Here is a 14,129-nt window from a genome sequence, read left to right as displayed (position 1 = left end):
TTCATTCTGCCATTTAATTGCTGGGTGGTTTCACCAATGTAGCATCCTAGGTGGCATTTGGTGCATTTAATCATGTATACCACATTGCTGGATGTGCAGGAGTATAAATCTTTAATGCTGTAGGTTTTATTGTTGTGTGTTGTCTGGCAACACTCTCCCCCCCACCCCCCCTCCCTTCTAGCACCATCTTCTGCACTGTTTTTTTTTTGTTTTTGTTTAGTTTTTTGGGGGGTGGGGTGGTTCTCTTTCTCCCCCTCACTCTGTGATCTTCACTCATGTCACTTTAACCTCTGTATCACAAATCAACTTTGAATTATATTTGTTATCTTGCTCAGAAATGCTTTCGACTTGAGAAAGGGAGGTTCTCCCAAAAGCGTCATTAAAAAATTGTTAGTCCAATAAAAAGGTATTACAAGATACAAATTTTATGTTTTTTTACATCTACATCACTGGACTAATACGGCTACACAAGCTCTACTTGAACACGGTATTATATATTCATTGTTTTTTTGTTTGTTTTTTTTAACCTTTTCAATGTTACCTGTCCTGTGAGAGTAGAAGGGGCATCTACTCATTTGTGATGACTGCCACTTTGATGTTTGTAAAATACAATTTACTCCCCGCCTTTGCAGCGCAAGGCCTGCACTGGAGCCTCTAGCTCTTCCTCTGGTGATATAGTCATCCAAACTGACATCACCCACAATCTCCTCCAATCTTTTGTTTCTCATAGAGAAACAGTGGAATGGAACTAGACATGCATGGCCAAACACCGCACTCCTCCAATCAAATGCTGCTATCAGAGTTTTACTGTCTGGAGGTGGAAGTGCCTCTAATGGCTGTCAGAAAGCTAGCCACAAGAGTTGTTTTGAACCCTGAAATGTAAACATGTTTTACATTGTAGGATTAAAATAGCAAGAGCACTGCACCCAGATCACTTCAATGAGATGAAGTGGCCTCCGTGATTATAGTGTTCCTTTAATGCTTTAACTGCTGTCCTTAAAATGGGTGGCTTTCATACAGCAAACATTTTAATGTTTTTTTCCCACACAAGTATTTTTCCTATTAGACTATTCAGGGTCATCTTTTGTAGCATGTTTCTTTAGATCACTCCAGAAATGTAAATAAAATAGCACAGTTTAGATTAAGTTGATAGAAAACAGGATTATTATTTCTGCTGAACAAGCCAAACGTCTCTGACATTCAGAGAAATCATTAATCAGGTCTCTCCCTTTTGAGCAATACCTTGATGTTCAAATCCATACTGGGAATAGCATTCATCCCATATAACTGGACATTATATCTTTTAATGTAACATCTGGCAGGCATATGTATTAATATAACGATCCATTTTCTAAAGTGGATATGCATAGGAAGCAGTGATGCCGAATCCCAGTCTGTCTTTGCGTTTTGTACGGCTGTCTGATCACATGCATTACAGTACAAACTTTCTGCCAAAGGAACACAACTCCATATTGGCCAAAAAGTAGTTAGACACAGGAGAGTGGAGTCAAACAAGCTTTGAGACTTTATGTATGATAGATAGGATATTTTGGGATTCTGTAAGTGTACCTATAATAGAGGACAAAACATAGTGCAAATATTGCTTTAAAATTAAAATGAAGCTTCCAATGATTAGAATGCACTCACATATTCCAGGATAAATAAAGCGTGTTATAGGTGCCTCCCCTTGGTGGAAGAGAAAAAGGGGGGTGTGTTCCTTTAAAAGCTCCCTCCTCGAGTGATAGCCAATGGGGTATCCGGGTCAGCTAGAAGATTCACAGACAGCAGACCAAACGGAGTACTTAAATGGCAATTTATTCACTTGTAGAAAGGTGTATGATAAAAATCATAAAAACAAATTGAGATAACGATGCTGGTCCTACGCGTTTCGTCCTTGTACAAAAGGACTTCCTCAGGGACCTCTTTCAATGATCAATAATCAAACAGGTACATAAAATCACAGCAGCATCCTAAACATACTAACAATAAAACAACTTATATAGGGCTAGTCCCTTGGAGTCATTGGTGGAATAGTGGGTGTCTTCAAATCCTGCAGTTCTAATTCGTCAGGGTATTCTCCTTCAGGTGTATTCACTTTGCCGAGATGAAGAAAGCCGGGTCCGTTTCCCTTGTCGGCTACTTCCGCATTCGTCATCTGTGACGCGTGCGTCACGTGTGTCATCACGTGATCCTCATGCGTTCCATGCTCGGACCAAAAAAATGGCTGTGCGTTCCACAGCATAGAAAGCAGCCTAAGGGAGAGTGTTTCTTATACCAGATACTTATATATACGTAGCTGCAAGATAGAAGACTGTTAGAAACCATCTTTTAATCCAAAGTATATAAAAAAGGGTAATGATGTGTCCTCTATATAAATAAAAAACGAATAATCAATTATTGAAACAAAATAATAAATAAATGAAAGACACAACTTCCTATCTAAGTTGGTCATTCATAGTGAGTGTTTGTGACTTTGCTGAAATAATAAAACATAATAAAATATAATAATGATAATAATAAATGATGATTAAGAGATACTCATACTCATAACCATATTTTAACAAACCATTAAAGTGACATACAAAACATGTCAATTGCAAAATCATCTTGTGTAAAGTGACATGAATATTTATTTATATATTCAATTACAAATCCATATTGTATTAAAGTGACATAACTAATACCATATTTAATAGCATGACTGATTGAACACTTGATATTTGTTCAATCCTAATGGTGACAAAAATTTTGGTTATAACAACCTTAACCTCTAAATAGGTGTTTCTGTTAATGAGTGTTTAATTTTGATATTAATATGTGGTGTATGGTGTGTTTTTCCCAGGCACAACGACTTCATAATTCACTAATTCAAAAAGCAGACAATATCCATATCCACGTTTAAACCCCTTGGTGTAAGGGAACGTAATCTATGGATCCAATAAGATTCTCTCTGGGCCAACCTCTTTTCTTTATTGCCCCCTCTCCAATGTGGTTGTATCTGTTCGATCCCTATACAACGTAATCCCTTTAAACTAAATAAAGGACAACCATTGCAATGGAGGGGAACTGAATGTGTGTCCAGTTTCCTCTTTATATTGTTTATATGTTCCAGAAATCTTATTTTCAAACATCTTTTTGTGCGGCCAATGTATTGGCTACCGCATGGGCACTGAAGGAGATACACCACACAAGTCGAGCGGCAGCCAATCTCTGATTTAATAGAAAACTGTTCCCCTGTCACAGAGCTACTAAATTTAGTTGCCCTCTCCGTATTCACTTGTGAACAGGCTTTACAGCTTTTGCAACCCCTAAAGCCTTTTCTCCCTTTTATGTTATTTTTGAAACCATTTTTCAGAGCATAGCTAGGGGCCAAAAGGTTTTTAAGATTCTGTTTCTTTCTATAAATGATTTTTGGTCTTTTAGAAAGATGCTCCCCCAGGATGGGATCCTCCAACAAAATTGGCCAATATTTATGTAGACTCCTTTTGATTTTTGGATGGTCTACATTATATTGAGTGAAAAAAGCCTGTTTGAAATCTTCCTCTTTTTTCTTTCTACTGGGGCCATCCGCTAAGAGTTCATTTCTATTTCTTTTCGACATCATATGAATTTCTCTATTTATCTGTTTTTGGTTATAACCCTTCTTAACCAACTTATCAGCAATATGTTGAGCCTGTATCTGGAAGTCTCCAGTATGTGAGCAATTCCTTCTTACTCGGGTAAGTTGTCCCTTTGTGATGCCCTTCAACCAAGGCTGATGGTGACAGCTGCGTCTATGGACGTAGCTGTTACCATCGGTGGGTTTGAAGAAGCATTTGGATTTTATCTCATTTCCCTCACAGAACAAAGTCAAGTCCAGGAAATTGATTTCTTTACAATTCCACACTGGGGAAAATTTCAAATTATATTCGTTCTGATTGAGGTGGTTAACAAAGGTCATGAATTCAGAATCCGTTCCCCTCCAAATGATAATGACGTCATCAATGTATCGCCGCCATAGGACCAGGTTCGCTACCCAGTCATGCCCCCAACGTACGCAGAGGTCCTCCCATCTGCGCATGTATATGTTGGCATAACTGGGGGCGAACCTGGTACCCATGGCGGTTCCTACTAGTTGTAAATAAAAGGACTGATCAAAAAGAAAATAATTATGTTCCAAAATAAATTGGACGCCCCACAAAATGAAAGATCTAAGGCCTCGAGAGATTGTGTCATCCTGGTCCAGGAAAAAGGCCACTGCTTCTAAACCCAGATTATGGCTGATAACTGTGTACAGTGAGGTCACATCTAGTGTGGCCCAACTGAAATTTTCTTGCCATTCTATACTTTCCATTTCCTGTAAAAAGGATTTTGTATCCTTTGTGTATGACCATGCCATTTGGGCGTATTTTTGCAAATAGGAATCAAGGAAGGCTGACAGATTAGCTGTGATTGATTCAATACCACTTATTATTGGGCGCCCTGGGGGACATGTTAAGTTTTTGTGGATCTTTGGGATGAAATAAAAAATGGGAATAACTAGATGAGGGTTCCAAAGAAAATCAAAATTTCTTTTTGTGATGATATTTTCATTTTTGGCCTCCTCTAAAAGAGTTTTTAGTTCCACGTTAAATATTTGGGAAGGGTCCTTTTTGAGTTTTTGGTAAGTTTTGCCATCAGCTAGAATGTTAAAAGCTTCTTGGCGGTAATAGTGATCTGACATGATGACTATTGCTCCCCCTTTATCTGCCTCTTTTATTACAATGTTCTCCCTTGAGGTAAGATCTTTTAATGCTGTTTGCTCCCCCTTGGTTAAATTTTGTACTTGGTTTCCTCCTTTTCTTTTCCTCTTACCTATCCATTTTTCAAAATCTTTTTCTACCAGATTTTCAAAGGTCTCAAGATGTGACCCTTTGCTCTGTACAGGGAAAAATTTGGATTTAGGTTTAAACTTATTCTGTACATCCTTTAATTCACCATCATTCTTATTTACAATTGGATAGGGGTGTTTTAGAAAATGTCTTGTCACTGTCATAGATCTAATAAACTTTTTGAGGTCTATATACAATTGAAAGTCATCTGCCTCTTGATTGGGGGCAAATTTCATTCCCTTCTCTAAGAGATGCATTTCCTGTTCTGTCAAATCAACTCCAGACAGATTGACAACCCCTCTCTTTAATTCATCCTCTGATAATTCTAATCTCTCCCTAGATTCCTCTCCTGTTCCTCTGCTCTCTTTCTTTTTGATGGGGATTCTCTGTATAGATGGGAGAAGCGGTTGGGATGCTCCCACCGTTTCTCTCGGGGCTGAAAATAGTTGGTAATAACTTTCTCTTTTGGGGCTCTTGATCTTTCCTGAAAATTTTCAGTTTCCCTGGTCTCTAAAGGATTCCCCTTTCTCTTTTCATCTCTATTCCTTACCACCTGTGCATAAGTCCCAGGGAGGTGGTCGCTATTATGTGGGGGTTGGATAGCTCCACTGGCAAGATTCATCCTACCCTTGAACGATGTTTCCCCTCTTTCTTGATTCCTATGTGCAATGTCCCTTGTCCTTTCTGGGGAACTGTTATCAAAGGTCTGTGGGAACCTATTTCGAACTGGAGTGATGTCCCTAGTCCCAAAAGAACGAGATCCCCGTCTGGACCTATATTGAGATTTTTTATCTTTCTCTGGACTATTCCTCCTGAAATTCCTAGATGGAGTTCTAATAAACCCATTTCTAACATGCGGTCTTCCTAATCTTTTACGGGCAATTTTTACGGGCAATAGCGACCACCTCCCTGGGACTTATGCACAGGTGGTAAGGAATAGAGATGAAAAGAGAAAGGGGAATCCTTTAGAGACCAGGGAAACTGAAAATTTTCAGGAAAGATCAAGAGCCCCAAAAGAGAAAGTTATTACCAACTATTTTCAGCCCCGAGAGAAACGGTGGGAGCATCCCAACCGCTTCTCCCATCTATACAGAGAATCCCCATCAAAAAGAAAGAGAGCAGAGGAACAGGAGAGGAATCTAGGGAGAGATTAGAATTATCAGAGGATGAATTAAAGAGAGGGGTTGTCAATCTGTCTGGAGTTGATTTGACAGAACAGGAAATGCATCTCTTAGAGAAGGGAATGAAATTTGCCCCCAATCAAGAGGCAGATGACTTTCAATTGTATATAGACCTCAAAAAGTTTATTAGATCTATGACAGTGACAAGACATTTTCTAAAACACCCCTATCCAATTGTAAATAAGAATGATGGTGAATTAAAGGATGTACAGAATAAGTTTAAACCTAAATCCAATTTTTCCCTGTACAGAGCAAAGGGTCACATCTTGAGACCTTTGAAAATCTGGTAGAAAAAGATTTTGAAAAATGGATAGGTAAGAGGAAAAGAAAAGGAGGAAACCAAGTACAAAATTTAACCAAGGGGGAGCAAACAGCATTAAAAGATCTTACCTCAAGGGAGAACATTGTAATAAAAGAGGCAGATAAAGGGGGAGCAATAGTCATCATGTCAGATCACTATTACCGCCAAGAAGCTTTTAACATTCTAGCTGATGGCAAAACTTACCAAAAACTCAAAAAGGACCCTTCCCAAATATTTAACGTGGAACTAAAAACTCTTTTAGAGGAGGCCAAAAATGAAAATATCATCACAAAAAGAAATTTTGATTTTCTTTGGAACCCTCATCCAGTTATTCCCATTTTTTATTTCATCCCAAAGATCCACAAAAACTTAACATGTCCCCCAGGGCGCCCAATAATAAGTGGTATTGAATCAATCACAGCTAATCTGTCAGCCTTCCTTGATTCCTATTTGCAAAAATACGCCCAAATGGCATGGTCATACACAAAGGATACAAAATCCTTTTTACAGGAAATGGAAAGTATAGAATGGCAAGAAAATTTCAGTTGGGCCACACTAGATGTGACCTCACTGTACACAGTTATCAGCCATAATCTGGGTTTAGAAGCAGTGGCCTTTTTCCTGGACCAGGATGACACAATCTCTCGAGGCCTTAGATCTTTCATTTTGTGGGGCGTCCAATTTATTTTGGAACATAATTATTTTCTTTTTGATCAGTCCTTTTATTTACAACTAGTAGGAACCGCCATGGGTACCAGGTTCGCCCCCAGTTATGCCAACATATACATGCGCAGATGGGAGGACCTCTGCGTACGTTGGGGGCATGACTGGGTAGCGAACCTGGTCCTATGGCGGCGATACATTGATGACGTCATTATCATTTGGAGGGGAACGGATTCTGAATTCATGACCTTTGTTAACCACCTCAATCAGAACGAATATAATTTGAAATTTTCCCCAGTGTGGAATTGTAAAGAAATCAATTTCCTGGACTTGACTTTGTTCTGTGAGGGAAATGAGATAAAATCCAAATGCTTCTTCAAACCCACCGATGGTAACAGCTACGTCCATAGACGCAGCTGTCACCATCAGCCTTGGTTGAAGGGCATCACAAAGGGACAACTTACCCGAGTAAGAAGGAATTGCTCACATACTGGAGACTTCCAGATACAGGCTCAACATATTGCTGATAAGTTGGTTAAGAAGGGTTATAACCAAAAACAGATAAATAGAGAAATTCATATGATGTCGAAAAGAAATAGAAATGAACTCTTAGCGGATGGCCCCAGTAGAAAGAAAAAAGAGGAAGATTTCAAACAGGCTTTTTTCACTCAATATAATGTAGACCATCCAAAAATCAAAAGGAGTCTACATAAATATTGGCCAATTTTGTTGGAGGATCCCATCCTGGGGGAGCATCTTTCTAAAAGACCAAAAATCATTTATAGAAAGAAACAGAATCTTAAAAACCTTTTGGCCCCTAGCTATGCTCTGAAAAATGGTTTCAAAAATAACATAAAAGGGAGAAAAGGCTTTAGGGGTTGCAAAAGCTGTAAAGCCTGTTCACAAGTGAATACGGAGAGGGCAACTAAATTTAGTAGCTCTGTGACAGGGGAACAGTTTTCTATTAAATCAGAGATTGGCTGCCGCTCGACTTGTGTGGTGTATCTCCTTCAGTGCCCATGCGGTAGCCAATACATTGGCCGCACAAAAAGATGTTTGAAAATAAGATTTCTGGAACATATAAACAATATAAAGAGGAAACTGGACACACATTCAGTTCCCCTCCATTGCAATGGTTGTCCTTTATTTAGTTTAAAGGGATTACGTTGTATAGGGATCGAACAGATACAACCACATTGGAGAGGGGGCAATAAAGAAAAGAGGTTGGCCCAGAGAGAATCTTATTGGATCCATAGATTACGTTCCCTTACACCAAGGGGTTTAAACGTGGATATGGATATTGTCTGCTTTTTGAATTAGTGAATTATGAAGTCGTTGTGCCTGGGAAAAACACACCATACACCACATATTAATATCAAAATTAAACACTCATTAACAGAAACACCTATTTAGAGGTTAAGGTTGTTATAACCAAAATTTTTGTCACCATTAGGATTGAACAAATATCAAGTGTTCAATCAGTCATGCTATTAAATATGGTATTAGTTATGTCACTTTAATACAATATGGATTTGTAATTGAATATATAAATAAATATTCATGTCACTTTACACAAGATGATTTTGCAATTGACATGTTTTGTATGTCACTTTAATGGTTTGTTAAAATATGGTTATGAGTATGAGTATCTCTTAATCATCATTTATTATTATCATTATTATATTTTATTATGTTTTATTATTTCAGCAAAGTCACAAACACTCACTATGAATGACCAACTTAGATAGGAAGTTGTGTCTTTCATTTATTTATTATTTTGTTTCAATAATTGATTATTCGTTTTTTATTTATATAGAGGACACATCATTACCCTTTTTTATATACTTTGGATTAAAAGATGGTTTCTAACAGTCTTCTATCTTGCAGCTACGTATATATAAGTATCTGGTATAAGAAACACTCTCCCTTAGGCTGCTTTCTATGCTGTGGAACGCACAGCCATTTTTTTGGTCCGAGCATGGAACGCATGAGGATCACGTGATGACACACGTGACGCACGCGTCACAGATGACGAATGCGGAAGTAGCCGACAAGGGAAACGGACCCGGCTTTCTTCATCTCGGCAAAGTGAATACACCTGAAGGAGAATACCCTGACGAATTAGAACTGCAGGATTTGAAGACACCCACTATTCCACCAATGACTCCAAGGGACTAGCCCTATATAAGTTGTTTTATTGTTAGTATGTTTAGGATGCTGCTGTGATTTTATGTACCTGTTTGATTATTGATCATTGAAAGAGGTCCCTGAGGAAGTCCTTTTGTACAAGGACGAAACGCGTAGGACCAGCATCGTTATCTCAATTTGTTTTTATGATTTTTATCATACACCTTTCTACAAGTGAATAAATTGCCATTTAAGTACTCCGTTTGGTCTGCTGTCTGTGAATCTTCTAGCTGACCCGGATACCCCATTGGCTATCACTCGAGGAGGGAGCTTTTAAAGGAACACACCCCCCTTTTTCTCTTCCACCAAGGGGAGGCACCTATAACACGCTTTATTTATCCTGGAATATGTGAGTGCATTCTAATCATTGGAAGCTTCATTTTAATTTTAAAGCAATATTTGCACTATGTTTTGTCCTCTATTATAGGTACACTTACAGAATCCCAAAATATCCTATCTATCATACATACCTTGTTATATGGTTATCAGCTGGGAGATAACCTTGGGAAGTCGTGTGCCTATAAGTTAAGTTTTTTGTGTTTTTATATATTTTACATATTTTCACATTTGTTCACGGGTGTCCGTGTGTCTGTTATTTCTAAGCTTTGAGACTTTAACTGGTTATGCCAAGAATTTAATTTATTCACTTACACAATCAGAATTTTCTTTTCTTTCTTGAATTGAATGCTTTTTATTTCATTCCTTCATAATGCAACTCCTCCCCCAATGTGGTAATTCCAACAGAGTTCACATAAAATAAAAGCATATAGATTTTGGAGGAAGTTCCACAAAGTGATGTTCAGCAAATGTACGGCTATTGTGAACCAATTTCAAACTTAAAAAAAAAAAAAAATTGGTCCTCCTCAGAGAGTCGAGTGATTAGGTACACCGTGTACATGATCAGTCTTGCTTAACCTAAAAGCTTTATAAAATATCCATTCAAACCAGGATTGGTCATGTCATCTATGGTAAAACATATATAGAAAAAGAGCTGAATCTTCCAAATGAGAATCAAACTTAACCGGTTTCTCTTTTTAGAAGGGACAGTACTTCTTGTAGGCCAAAATCAGTCTGTCCCTCTTTTCTACGAGCTCTGTATTGTTGGTGTGTCTGAGTGTATAACAAAGCTCTACAGCAATAATACTCGCCGTAACGTGTCTTTTGAACTACTATAAATGTCTTTAGAAATCAATCTGTGTAAATTAGACACATTGTTATTGTTCTAAATTACATTTTATTTGCATAAATTATTAGGAAGTCACGTAAAATTACTTGGATCAGTCCCTCCCCTGGTAACAGCCCCCACTCACACACCTAAAATTAAAGTATCCCAATTTGTACAATTGTAATGTTGAGAGGCATGCAGACGTAGCTAAACAGAAAAGTGCAAGGGAAGTAGAGAATGTAGAAATATTTAAAGAGTTTTTAATTTACGGTAGTGTCTGACGGCAATAATTTTTCGTTGAATGACTTCAAAAGAATGTGTTACTGCAACTGGTATAAATAACCATTATAATCAGTGACCGTATTCTGAAAAAGCCTAACAATTTATAGAAGTCCATAGTAACGCAACTGAAAGCATGGCTGACTTAGATAAATGTTCTAGTTCTAACATATTGGTTTTAAATTTCGAATTCAGTTTGAATAGTCTTTGAATTCTCACTTACAAGTTAAACCATACTAGTTATACACATCACTACCGTAGTATGATTGCATTATCACTAGTATGATTATATGATACACATCACTAGTATGATTGCATTTCTGCATATCCACCAGATATGTAGATAACTGCTTCTATCCCCTAGCACAAGCATGTCAAACTCAAAGTCTAGCACAAGCCACATAAACAAAGTTTATGTTTATGTGGGCCACAAAAAAACTTACATTTTCATAGAAATTTAGGTTTATTTTGAAAATTACAGTATTTAAAAAAGGGAAAAAAAAACAGCACACACCTCTACTAAACCACAGCAACCCTCTTGTTGTGGTAGTTTTTCTTCTTTTAAATATAGTCTCCTCCTTTACTGTGTTGATTCCCTTTATGTATTTAAACGTTTCTATCATATCCCCCCTGTCTCGTCTTTCCTCCAAGCTATACATGTTAAGATCCTTTAACCTTTCCTGGTAAGTTTTATCCTGCAATCCATGAACCAGTTTAGTAGCCCTTCTTTGAACTCTCTCTAAGGTATCAATATCCTTCTGAAGATATGGTCTCCAGTACTGTGTACAGTACTCCAAGTGAGGTCTCACCAGTGTTCTGTACAAACTCTCAGTCCTCCCCCCTCTACTAAATACCAGCACCCCCTCTAGCCAACAAGCAGACTCCACTCACATTGCCACTGCCAGTATGCGACTCCGGAGTCTGGCCTCTGTTATACCCCAAATGGCGCCATCTGCATCCTGTGCCATTTCCTGTGCCAAATCTGATCCGCTACTTTTTGAAACCCTGTGAAGGTGGAGCACGTTGATGTCACGTTGGGATGTGACGTGGCGTTGCATGCCTCCATGCACTTCCAGGTACTCCACTGCCCAGTCGCAGCCAACGTAACACTGACACACACACACACACACACACTGATAGAGACACACACATTCACTACAGACACTGACAGAGACACACACAGTGACACACACACACACACTGACTGACTGAGACAGACAAACACACACATACTTTACTTTATTGCTCCCTACCTTTTGGAGCTGATGTGGGGCATCTCCCTGGGGTCCTTCTGTCTGCTCCTCACTGCTCCCTTGCGCGATTTAGTGATGACGTCATATTCCGGCGCCCGGCTTCACTACCGACGTCGCATGCGAGGGAGCAGTGAGGAGCAGGAACACTAAGCTCCCTCGGTGGCCATCCTCCCCGGCTGGGTACGTTTTAGCAGAGTAGGCACCTGCAATGTGGGGAAAGCAGGTGCTTGCTCTGCTGTAACACAAAGCATGCACTCGCGGCTCGCCGGGCCGCAAAAATGTCCCCTGTGGGCCGCGAGTTTGACATGCTTTTCCTAGCAGTTTTCAACATATGTCAGGATATCTTTTTTTTTTTTTTTTTTCAAATTTGACTTTTATTGTTTTTCAAATAAAAAAAGGGGGGGGAAGATGGGATACAGAAAGAAAGAAGGGTGGGGGGAGGGAGGGGAGACAACAAATCATAAGATTACATGTCCTCATTTTTTAAGCATGTTCCGACATAACATGGTGTTTCGGGGTAAAATAGCAACAAATCAAGGTTATGCAAGATGGTTCTTTGGTTCAAGATTACAAATTATCTCCACCAAAAAAAATTGAGTAAAGAACACAGTGGGTTTGTCAAGGTTTAACAAGTAGCAGTGATTGCACTTCCTACAGATCAATCCGTAAGCCCTCACTGGTTCCCTTGTTAATTAGTAAGTTGTATAACAGAAAAATAACAATAATAATACTAATATTAGATTTAAATTAAGATCGAGTTGGACTAAGCCAGACTTTTAGAGCATGAGTGGCTTAGTCTTGTGTGTCGTGGTGTGTCGGGTCTCGTGGGACATAACATGGCAAGGAACTATTGTGTGCCTGCGTGTGTCTGGGTGGCGAGTACATGACTGTCTCATATTGTGCCTGTCAGTAGGATAGGTTGTGCCTCGTAGCGGTGGAGGCCGCCACAAGTTGGCTTGAGTGTGTCAAGTTGGTAAAACGTAGATATTGCATATTGTTATTTTCGTATCATGGGGGTCTTCTCTGATCCTTTGTCTTTTTGTTCGGTATCTCTTTGTTCAGAAGTGTAAGCCAAGGTAGCCATATACTTTCTATTCGTTTTGCTGAGATGTGGGAGACTGCTGAGAGCAGTTCGTATCTATAGTACTGGTAAATTTTGTCAGCCAGTTCTTTATGTGACGGGCAATATGTTGTCTTCCAATGCCCAGCTAGAAGGTTCCTGGTCGCTAGAATGATAATAGTGATTACTTTCTTTGCTGCAGTATTCCATGTAGTTGGAAGCAGCAGTAGAAGGCTTTCCCGTGGGGTAAGATGTTGCGTTTTGGGCAGAATGGTTGTTATGAGCTTTTGAGTTCTATTCCACAGAGGTCTAATCTTTTCACAGTCCCACCACAGATGCATCATAGTTCCTAAATGTGACCCGCATCTCCAACACGTGGGGGTTGTTTTAGGGAATATCTGCTGTAGGCACTGTGGGGTGAGGTACCATCTGTAGACCATTTTTCTGTGCGCTTCTACATGTGAGAAGCATGAGGTGTTACCCTTGAGTGCATTAAGTGCTTGTAGCCATTCTTCGTCTGAGAGACCAGACAATCCATCCTTTTCCCATTGGGACACATAGGTGAAGGACTTGGGAGGTAAAATGTGTAAAAGAGTTTTGTAGCATAGGGATAGTGATTTGGGTTTAGTGGGGGCCGAGCGACATCTCTCAATCAAGGACGTAGCAATATTTGCCTTTGGTTCCGATGTTTGAGTTTGGAGGGTTAGTTTATCTTGGACAATACTTTTCAATTGGAGGTATGGGAATATGAAGGAACTCGGTAGGTTATATTTTTCTTGTAACTCCGGGAAAGCGAGGATCCCAGTTCGCGAACACACATCTCCAACATAATGAATGCCGTGTGCTGCCCATGCCTTTAGTGAGAGCCATGGGGATAATTCTTCTATTGCCACTAAAGGGGCATGTACGCTATATTTCCCTTTTTCGACCTTGGTGGTGAGGAATTTATCCCAAATTTTCATTGTTAAAGACGTGGTAGGGTACCATGGTAACCCTTTTTTCCTATATATCTTCGGTGTCCACAGAACTGTCGTCAAGGATGACGTAGTAATTCTGTCTCTCTCCATGTCTACCCACTGGAAAACTTGTGGAGATGCGTGGAGGCGTATTGCTGATTCGAGAACGGCAGCTTCATAGTATGTGCTTATCTTTGGTAGGCCTAAGCCCCCTTCTGACTGGGGGTTTTGAAG

General features: G+C 39.3%; 1 protein-coding gene across 2 annotated transcripts in view; it reads left to right on the top strand.

Moving 5' to 3' along the window:
* The window catches only part of PARN (poly(A)-specific ribonuclease), a 137,649-nt gene that overhangs the window by 110,108 nt on the left and 13,412 nt on the right, over positions 1–14,129 (top strand). The window lies entirely within an intron of this gene.

This window comes from Pelobates fuscus, chromosome 8 (genome assembly GCF_036172605.1).
Source record: "Pelobates fuscus isolate aPelFus1 chromosome 8, aPelFus1.pri, whole genome shotgun sequence".
NCBI lineage: Eukaryota > Metazoa > Chordata > Amphibia > Anura > Pelobatidae > Pelobates > Pelobates fuscus.
Note: the sequence above shows the minus strand (reverse complement) of the source record. Positions and strands in the feature narration are given on the sequence as shown.